This window comes from Cetorhinus maximus, chromosome 20 (assembly GCF_964194155.1).
Source record: "Cetorhinus maximus chromosome 20, sCetMax3.hap1.1, whole genome shotgun sequence".
Lineage (NCBI taxonomy): Eukaryota > Metazoa > Chordata > Chondrichthyes > Lamniformes > Cetorhinidae > Cetorhinus > Cetorhinus maximus.
In genome coordinates, this window is record NC_135898.1 from 25,526,528 (window position 1) to 25,536,403 (window position 9,876).

Genomic DNA, 9,876 nt, shown 5'->3' on the forward strand with positions numbered 1-9,876 from the left:
GGGTGCAGTGTGGGGGTAGGGGTTTGGGGAGGTGTAGGTTTCGTGAGAATCGTGGCGGTAATTCCTCCTTCCCAACCTTCCCTTGTACATTTTCTCAAGCTTTGCCAAAATGTAACATTGGCCTTCTGTCATTGGAAAGATTCGCCCTTTATGATTTGGAACTAATGTATTAAATCACTCTTTATCCTCCTCTCCTTTTAGCACTCCCAGCTTCTCTAAACTCTCCACATAATTAAGCTCCCTCATCCCTGGTACCATTCCAGTAAATCTCCTTTTGCAGTCTGCCCAGAGGCCTTGCCATCCTTCCTAAAGTGCGGTGCCCAGAATTGGAAGCAATGCACCAGCTCTGGGGCAAACCAGTGGTTGAGAAAGATTTACAATAACTTCCATGCAGTCTGCACAGGCGCTGCCTTAACCTGCCGCCCATTTCTGGTGTTTTTTGTTGGTAAAATTAGGGCCCGGTGGGTTGCCATGCAACTTAAAAACCAGCAGGTGATCAATTTGGCAAATTTCTCTCCTCGTGGTTGGTGCTCAGTCACTCAGCTTAGTTTGGGGTGTGAAGGAAGCCCGGCTTTCTGTAGTTAGTTCTGTAGTTTTTGTATTTTTGAGAGCAGGGTGCATAATGTAACCGTATGTATCTGTAGATAGTTCCCTCATGAGCACAACGTGCCCTTGAGCACCAAGCAACAGACCAATTCTTGTAGCCACTGCTGTGAGGACTTGGGGGTCAGGAGATGGTGAATGGTGCTGCTGTTTAATGAAGAAAGCGGGAAAAGAATTGATGCTTACCTCATCTTTTCATCTGACAGAGGCCATATTTGCATAGGGACAAAACTCCTTTTGAAGGATAGTAAAGCGATAGAGAAAGTAATAGTTGATAATCAGTTCTGCTTGTACATGCAGCACATTTAGGTCATTGGGAATTATTTCCTGTTGGAAAGTTCCACGGCATTTTGGTAGGAAATCTGTTGTTCCACCGGATTTGTCCCCATTTCTGGTCCCGTACGACCATTTGGAGGAATTCTGGGTGGAGGCATTTGGAATAATGTGAGTATTCTGGGCTGTCAGGGAGCCGAATGATTGATTGTGTAACTCACTGGCTTCTGGAACGGTTGTGGTTCAGCAGCAATGTCACTTTCCAACCAGAATTTGATTTGTTTCCCTTTGGTTCACTGTTCCCTGCTTGGTGCTAATTGGTAACTTAGGAAAGTTGAGCATTTAGTTTGAGGTTTAGTTCCCTCGTGACATGGCAAGAGAGCATCTGGTCTGCTGGATAAGAGAGGAGAACCTGTTCCTCAATCTCCCGATTGGAAGCAGAGGGTTAGCTTAGCTTTGTTTGAATACGAGCAACTTTGAGCTGCAGCATTGCAATAATAGATGCAATGGGAGGGAGTGTTGCGGCGAATTGGGGATAGGTACTGCGCCCTGCTATGAGTGAACTGAGCTCGGGCCAGGCTCTAACCAGTATGAGCCCTGCGCACAAAGCAGCTCCAATGGACACTGCTGGGCAATTTCACTCAGAAGTGGCCACAAGTGTGGGGAAGTGAAGTAGGTTGGTCCTTGAAGTTGGAGCTGAGGTCACCCTCTGCTTCTAATCCATGCTATACCTCAACTGGGGGCGTACTTAGTGCAGGCTTTAGATACAAAATGGGGACCATAATTTTGTTTCTCAGCATCTCGAAGAGTAGGGAGTCTTAAGATGACTTCGTTTAAAGGTCTCTAAGTTTAGATTGGGCAGAGCGCATTTGTACAAGGCCTTCGGAGCCAAGATCCCAGCGGGATACAGGGCAGCTTTTGGCTATTTGTGTCCAGTTATGTGCACACACAGAGAAAAGCTGTTCCCAGTTCTAATCCTCTATTATGAAGCACAGGGGCTTTAAAGCAATGATTTTTAGATAGCATGCAATGATTTTTCAGAATTAACAGGGCAGGTTTGAGTGTTCCCTCTCTGCAGTCGGTTCTAAGAAACAGGCCCGTCTTAAATCAGCAAACAGTTGATGCGATATATGAAGAGTTCCATTGCCTCCAGTTGCAGCTGACTTCTGTTTGTGTGATTTTAGCTGGAAAGCGGGTTGTGTTTTGGAAACGTGCTTAGTGAAGGGAGGGAGCGCAGTGAGTTCTGGTGTTGGGACTTGCACAGGGAGGGGAGACAGGCTGTAACCAGTGGTCCATGGCAGCACTGTGACTGCACGCTCTGATATGAGGACCCTGCCCTCAGCTGTCAGCTCAGGTACTCAGGTGGGCACTCGGGTCAGTCCAGGCGATGCAGCCTCAGGCGAGCCTCTGACCGTTTCCCTCCAAGTTCCCTGCGAATCCTTTTGGCCGAGAGCACGAGCAGTTTCCCTGCTGCAGCTCATCTTGGCTGAGCACTGGTGTGGGGAGACACTCTGCCCTCTTTAAGGTTTGGCTGGGGGAGGGGATGGGGTGGGGTCCTTTACAAGGTTTTGTGAATTTCTACAGAAATAACAGCTTCCCAAGAAGTTGCCTGCTATTGTCCTTTTCATGTGAATCAGACCCAGGTGAAAAAAGAAACTCCTGATATGGTAAAATTGCAACATTTCCCTTCAACTAAAAAGTAAATCTTCGTTATACTTCATAGCTAATGATGTTTGTGGTCACAGTAAAACTGCTCCGGCCCAAGTGAATCTGTATGCATTGAGTAACCTTCCCAAAAACCGAGGAATCCGTGTGATTCCGCTCCCGGATGGAAATGTGCGAGGTCAGTAACTGGGTCATCGGTACAGAGAATCAGGTTGTAAACTCCTGAGAAATAGGTTATTGGAAGCTGCTGGTCTGGGCGGAGATTGTGCAATAGTTGTGAGCCTTGCCATTACAGACCTGGAAATGTGGGGCAGCAGCTCTGTTATTTATTCATATTTATTTGAATGGTTAAGTGTCATGGAGCAGGTCTGTTATTTTTCTATAATGTCTGGGCTGTTTATAAGGCTGCTATCACTGTTCCATTTCACTGTTTAGTCCTCCTTTTCACATTCAGTGGGTTAAATTAAAGAATAGATTTTCCCAATTAAAAAGCATCGTCGTTATTTTGCCTCTGGTTCGACGTTTCTCGAAGTGAGGGAGACTTGTCCAGGAGAATGTCCGACAGGATCCACCATCTCCACAAGGCCGTGAGGATGTTACGTGCACTGCCTGACGGACTTGCGGTCAAGGGCGTTTCCCTGCACAAATTTGTCCGTGAGGGGCCAGTGGCGCTGCGCTGCCCGACCCAATGGACGGCCGCGAGGTCAGAACGCAGCAACGTGGCCAGACTCTTTGCTTGCAACGTGGGGGTGGGAGGAGGGGCAGGTAGAACCTCAGCATTTGATGACACTTTGCGTACCGAGGGTCTATGTGCAGCTTGCTGTAGCCACCCCCAAAGGCGGCCATCGGGATGAGGGCGATGGTAGCGGGGTGGGTGTGTTTTATCGCACCCGCTGACCAAGCTCTTGCCCGCAACGGAGAAAGAGCATCACTCCCGCATCGCCAGTTTCTACTTTGCCATGGTTACATGATCCTTCAGCGCAATCCCTGGTCCTCCCCAACCATATCCACAGCACCGTTAGGTGTCTGACATGATGGTGAAGGGGATCAAGTAATGTTTATACTTTATTCATTTGCATATCTTCACACTAATTACACACCAGCCCACATTATGTTCATCGTTAACGTTTTTCACACGTTTTTTTCCCTTTGGTGACATTTTCACATACTTTTCTGCAGACCTAATTCATTTTCACATTTTGCTTCACACTCACCCGCTTTCACACTTTGTTGCATTTATCCACACGTCTCACACTTCCTCAGCCTTGCACACTTTTTAGACAATTTTTCAGTCCACTTTCACTCTGCATTTTCCAGGTATTTCTTCGCATTTTTGGCATTTTCACGCATTTTGATGACTTGTCTGCATATTTGAAGTGTTTTCCATGTGTTACACATTTTTCACTCTTGTACATTTACACAACTGTTCACACACATTTTTACACACTATTTCCTCCTTAAAGCTTGCCCGCATTTTACTCACATTTTTGAAGTGATTGACATTTTCACATATTTTACGACTGCGCATATTTCATGCAAAGTTTTTTACACTTTTCATGTAAATAGTGTGAAAAATTTGTGCAAAACATGAAAAACTTAGAACAATGTAAAACACAGGGAAAATGCTTCAAAGATGCAAAAAGATATGGGACGGAATTTGAAACTGGCAGGATATGCAAGAAACATGCGTGGAGACCTTTACGTTGAAATTGGTGTGAAAAGTTGTGTATAGTATGTGAAAACATACAAGATTGAGAATCATGCAAAGCAAGTTGCAGGGACATGGGAGCCTGAAGATAATATCAAAGGAATAACTCGTGGCACAGAATACTGGGAGGAATGGATAGCAATGGAAAATTGATTAGTAAGTTAATGGTTGGAGTCAGAATAAGCAGTAAGTAGTTTACTGTGCATGTATGTGAAAGCACAGAATGTGCTAAATAAGATTGGTGAATTACAAGTGTGGATTGCCTTGTGTGTAATCTGATGTTGTGGCTATAAATGACATGGGTCAATGAAGGCCAGCAATGAGTATTCAATATCTCTGGATACAAGTTGTTCAGGAAAGTTAGGAAAGGAAGAAAAGGTGGAGGGGTACTGATACTGATTCAGGAGGGCATTGCAGTGCTGGAGAGAAAGGATGCCCAATAGGGGTCAAGGACAGAACCCCTTTGGCTAGAGCTAAAGTACAAAAACGGTGTGATTACAATGTTTGGAGTAGTCTATAGGTCACTTGTGGACGATGATGGGAGGAGTGTGCTAGCCCCACTTCTCCACAGGCCAAAACAATAGTTCAAATGTTTAATTCACCCACAAAACTGGCCAATTGTTACCCTTTGACAGTGTTATTCCAAGCATAAAAAGACTCTAACCAGGCTTCTTTTATAACACAAGAAAATTGATGTATTTTAAAACAAACTACTTTTTAAATTAAAAACAAGTTAATAAACTAGTTAACATACAAGTTGTAGTTTAGAAGTGTAACCATTTTACGTCTTTTAAAAAAAAGATATCCGAACCTCCATACAGTCAACATACAAACACAAAACAGGACAAAACAAATACAGTCCCCTGCAGAGGCTGGATAATGGGAACGTTTTATAAGGAGAAAATTCAAAGAGATCTCGACGGTGTTGATCTTAAGGAATCCTGGACACTAGATCTGGAAGTTCCTTCAGGCGCATTTATTTGGTGAAACAGTCCTTGATGACTCTCGCTTATCATAACTTTGTGAACTCTCAAAAAAAAAGCAGATGAGTCACCCTGATCGGACATTTCTGAGGAATGTTTAAGTGGAGCAGAGAGAGCGAAAGAGAGAGAGAGTCTTTTCCTTGCAGCTTGTTTCTAAGGCACCTACCCACACTTTCCAAGAGTTTTAAAGACAAACAATTTTAAAAAATACTTCTCTTGGACCAGGTGTTTTAACCAATCAGTAAGAGTCTTTAGCCTAGCAACAGCAGTTCTTTGCTGACTTAGATACACAAAGTATGTCTTCCCTCCCCAGGTGTTCCCTGCCAGACATCTATCTTGACCCATGGCTTCTTGAAGAATGGCATATCCACAGCTCCAAATTAATATTGCAAACTTTTAAAAATAGCTCAGGTGGAAAAATGTCCAAAATTCAATGTCCTTCAAATTTTCCAAAAACGTGTTCCTCACAGTCACGAAAAAGTGGGAAGGATATCAAACTTCCATGATTTTGCACTTTTTACAAAACTTTCCTGAGGAGCAAATGAGCAAGGAAATTGCTGCAAAAATTATAGGCTAGTTATAGTGCGGGACTTGAATTGCCCAAATATAGACTGGGATAGTGGTAGTGTAAAGGGCGGACAGAGGCAAGAGCTCCTAGAATGTTTTCAAGAGAATTTTCTGCAGTATATTCCAGTCCAATAAATAAGGAGGTATTGCTAGACCTAGTTCTTGGGAATGAGGTGGGCTCAGTGGATCAAGTCTCAGCAGGACACCATTTAGGGGACATTGATCATTGTACTATCAGGTTTAGGCTGATGATAGAAAAGTGCAAAGAACAATCCAAAGTAACAATAATTAACTGGGAGAAAGCCAACATCAATGTGGTAAGAACAGATCTGGGTCGAATCAATTGAAGTCAAAGGTTGGTGGGAAAAGCTGCAGCTGAACGATGGATGGGCTACCTTCAAAGAAGAGATAGTTTGGCACACTCAATGTATATTCCCTTGGAAGGGAAAGGTAGGGCAGGCAAAACTAAAGCTCTATGGATGATTAATAGGATGATTAAAGTGATAGTAAGATCAATAAGATAAAATGTGCTTATGACAGATGTCAGCTAGAAAATTCATTTGACAATCAGGCTGAATGTAGAAGGTCCAGAGGAGAGGTGAAAGAGCAAATAAGAGAATCAAACAGAGAGTATGGGGTGCCTGATCCAGGGGCATCCGAACACAGGGGGCGTCATAACCGGGAGGGGATCTGATGCTGTAGGGTATCCGCTCCTGGTGTAGGTCCGACTGAGTTGCATTTAAGTCCTGGGAGGAGTTTCCTATCCTGAGATGTACCCCTTCAAATGTTGGTGGGGGGGGGGGGGGGGTGTTTGAACGACCCCGAAGGACAATTTCTTGTATCTTGGTGTGGGTTTTGGGGTTTAATGGGGAATTGGCTGGCCAGCGAAAAAACTGCAAAACACATTAATTCAGAGATGTGCAGCCTCATAATATATTTAAATTGCCAACCCGGCTCCTGTGAGTGATATCTGCCCTATTGCCTCTCCCAAAACCGTTAAATACGGAGGTTGGAGGTGGTTGATGTTGGGATTGATTTTTAAATAAATATTAGTCTTCGAAATGTTCCTAATCCATGTTTTTAATGGCAAAACTTTGTCTTTCCTGTCTCGGTTACGGACGGAGAATGTTTCATCATTGATTTTTCCCTCCATAATTTTCTCCCTTATAGTTAACCTAGTGGCGATTATGAACCTGTCCTGGGAAAAGTGTGGTCTCTCCATCTGTACCACTCGCTACCTCGTGGCCATGGCAACAGCGGATCTCCTGGTCATTATCACTGATATCATACTGTTCAGGATCAGTTCTTATCGTTTCCCGGGATCATTCCTGGGCATCACTCCTGTGTGCAATGTTATCACTTTCTTTAGCCATGTAGACACAGACTGTTCTGTCTGCTTCACCGTCGCTTTCTCCTTTGATTGTTTTGTAGCCATTTGCTGCCAAAAGCTGAAAATTAAATATTACACCGAGAGAACTGCGGCTGTGGTTCTAGTAACAGCCACCATTGTTCTCTGTTTAAAAAAAGTCCCTTTCTGCTCTTACCATGTAGTGCTCCATCTTTATGCTATTCAGCAACTGTGGGCTGCACGTTCCTGTCCCCGCTCTTAACATGTAGTGCCCCATCTTTATGCTATTCGGCAGCTCTGGGCTGCAAGTTCCTGTCCTCGCTCTTACCATGTAGTGCTCCATCTTCATGCTATTCGGCAGCTGTGGGCTGCATGTTTCTGCCCCTGCTTTTACCATGTAGCGCTCCATTTTTATGCTATTCAGCAGCTGTGGGCTGCACGTTCCTTCCCCTGCTCTTACCATGTAGTGCTCCATCTTTATGCTATTCAGCAGCGGTGGGCTGCATGTTTCTGTCTCTGCTCTTACCACATAGTGCTCCATCTTTACGCTATTCAGCAGCTGTGGGCTGCACGTTCCTGTCCCTGCCCTTACCATGTAGTGCCCTACCTTTATGCTATTCAGCAGCTGTGGGCTGCACATTACTGTCCCCTCTCTTACCAAGTAGTGCCCCATCTTTATGCTATTCAGCAGCTGTGGGCTGCACATTCCTGTCTCCTCTCTTACTATTCCCTGCTTTTTATTCTCCTTATTTAAGGAAGGATGTAAGTGCATTGGAGGTGGTTCAAAGGTGGTTTACTAGATTGATACCTGGAATGAGTGGGTTGTCTTATGAGGAAAGGTTGGACAGGCTGGGCTTGTTCCCACTAGAGTTTAGAAGAGTGAGGGGTGATTTGTTTGAAGTATACAAGATCCTGAACGGCCTTGACAAGGTGGATGTGGAAAGGATGTTTCCTCTTGTGGGTGAGTCCAGAACTAGGGGTAACTGATTTAAAATTAGGGGTTGCCGTTTTAGGACAGAGATGAGAATTCTTTTCTCTGAGGGTTGTGTGACTTTGGAACTCTCTGCCTCAGAAGGCGTTGGAGGCGGGGTCATTGAATATTTTTATGGCAGAGGTAGGTAGATTCTCGTTAGGCAAGGGAATCACAGGTTATCGGGGTTAGATGGGAATGTGGAAATCAAAACACAAGAAGATCAGCCATGATCTCATTGAATGACGGATTATAGAGCTCAAGTCCTAGAGCATATACATCTACTGGACACTGTCAGAATCACGCACACACACCTTTACTGATCTAACCCTCTGCTTGACATTGTCAGAATTACACACACACACCTTTACTGATCTAACCCTCTGCTTGACATTGTCAGAATTACACACACACACCTTTACTGATCGAACCCTCTGCTTGACATTGTCAGAATCACACATACTCACTTAAACTGATCTCATTCTCTATTGGACAGTGTCAGAATCACAGACACACACCCTTACTGATCGAACCCTCTACTGGACACTGTCAGATTCACACACATACACTTAAACAGATCTAACCCTCTGTTGGATATTGTCAGAATTACACACACACCCTGATAAAAACAAAAACTGCGGATGCTGGAAATCCAAAACAAAAACAGAAATACCTGGAAAAACTCAGCAGGTCAGGCAGCATCGGCGGAGAAGAGCAAAGTTGACGTTTCGAGTCCTCATGAACCTTCAACAGAACTGTTCTGTTGAAGGGTCATGAGGTTCTCGAAACATCAACTTTGCTCTTCTCCACCGATGCTGCCAGACCTGCTGAGTTTTTCCAGGTATTTCTGTTTTTGTTTTACACAAACACCTTTATTGATCTAACCCTCTGCTGGACAGTGTCAGAATCATACACACATACACCTTTAGTTAATCTGTGTTTGTATCTCTGAACGGTTAGAACACAGAAGGAAGCCATTCAGCCCATCAAACTACTGTCAACACTCTGCAAGTAAAGTTTCATTGGTCTCACATGTCCGCCCTTTCCAGCAGAACCAGCAGAAATGGTTGCTCTTTATCGACTCTCTCCATTTCCATTATTATGTTGAAGCATTTGATCAAATCACCCCTTAACCTAAATTCCAGTGTTTTAGTGTGAAGCTTTGACTACACTGTTCATCAAACACTCCCAACCCAAATACAGTATGGGGTTCGATACAGAGTAAAATCCCCTCTACTCTGTCCAGGGATTTTTTGATTGTAGCTTTTTATTATTAATTTTAGGAGAAACAGAATTCAATTTGCACAGCATCCCAGTGTGAGATTTGAACTCATCTTTATTTCAATCACTAGCTCAGGACTTCACATTAAACATGCAGAGAATTATAACCTTCTTCATACAGTTGCCTGTATGTTTCAGTGTTTGTGAATTCTCTCTTTCTCTTGCTTTTTCACGTGTCTGAAGAATTTGAATTGCTGACTTTGGTTAGTTGTTCCTGTCTCCTGAAAATATAAACTCCTGTGAAACTGCAGCAGACACAATCTCATGCAATGAACAAAAAAACTGCACCTTTATTCATCAATCCCATTTCCTATTTCTGAAAAGATCTCACACATTTCCAAAATGCAGGAATGTCAGAAACTGACTGTAGAAAGTCCATTCCACGGACAGATTCTGAGCTCCAAACTGAATCTTGAAAACTACCACAGGAAAGTGACTGCTTATTTTAAACAGTGAAGCTGAGCAATTGAAGTTATGA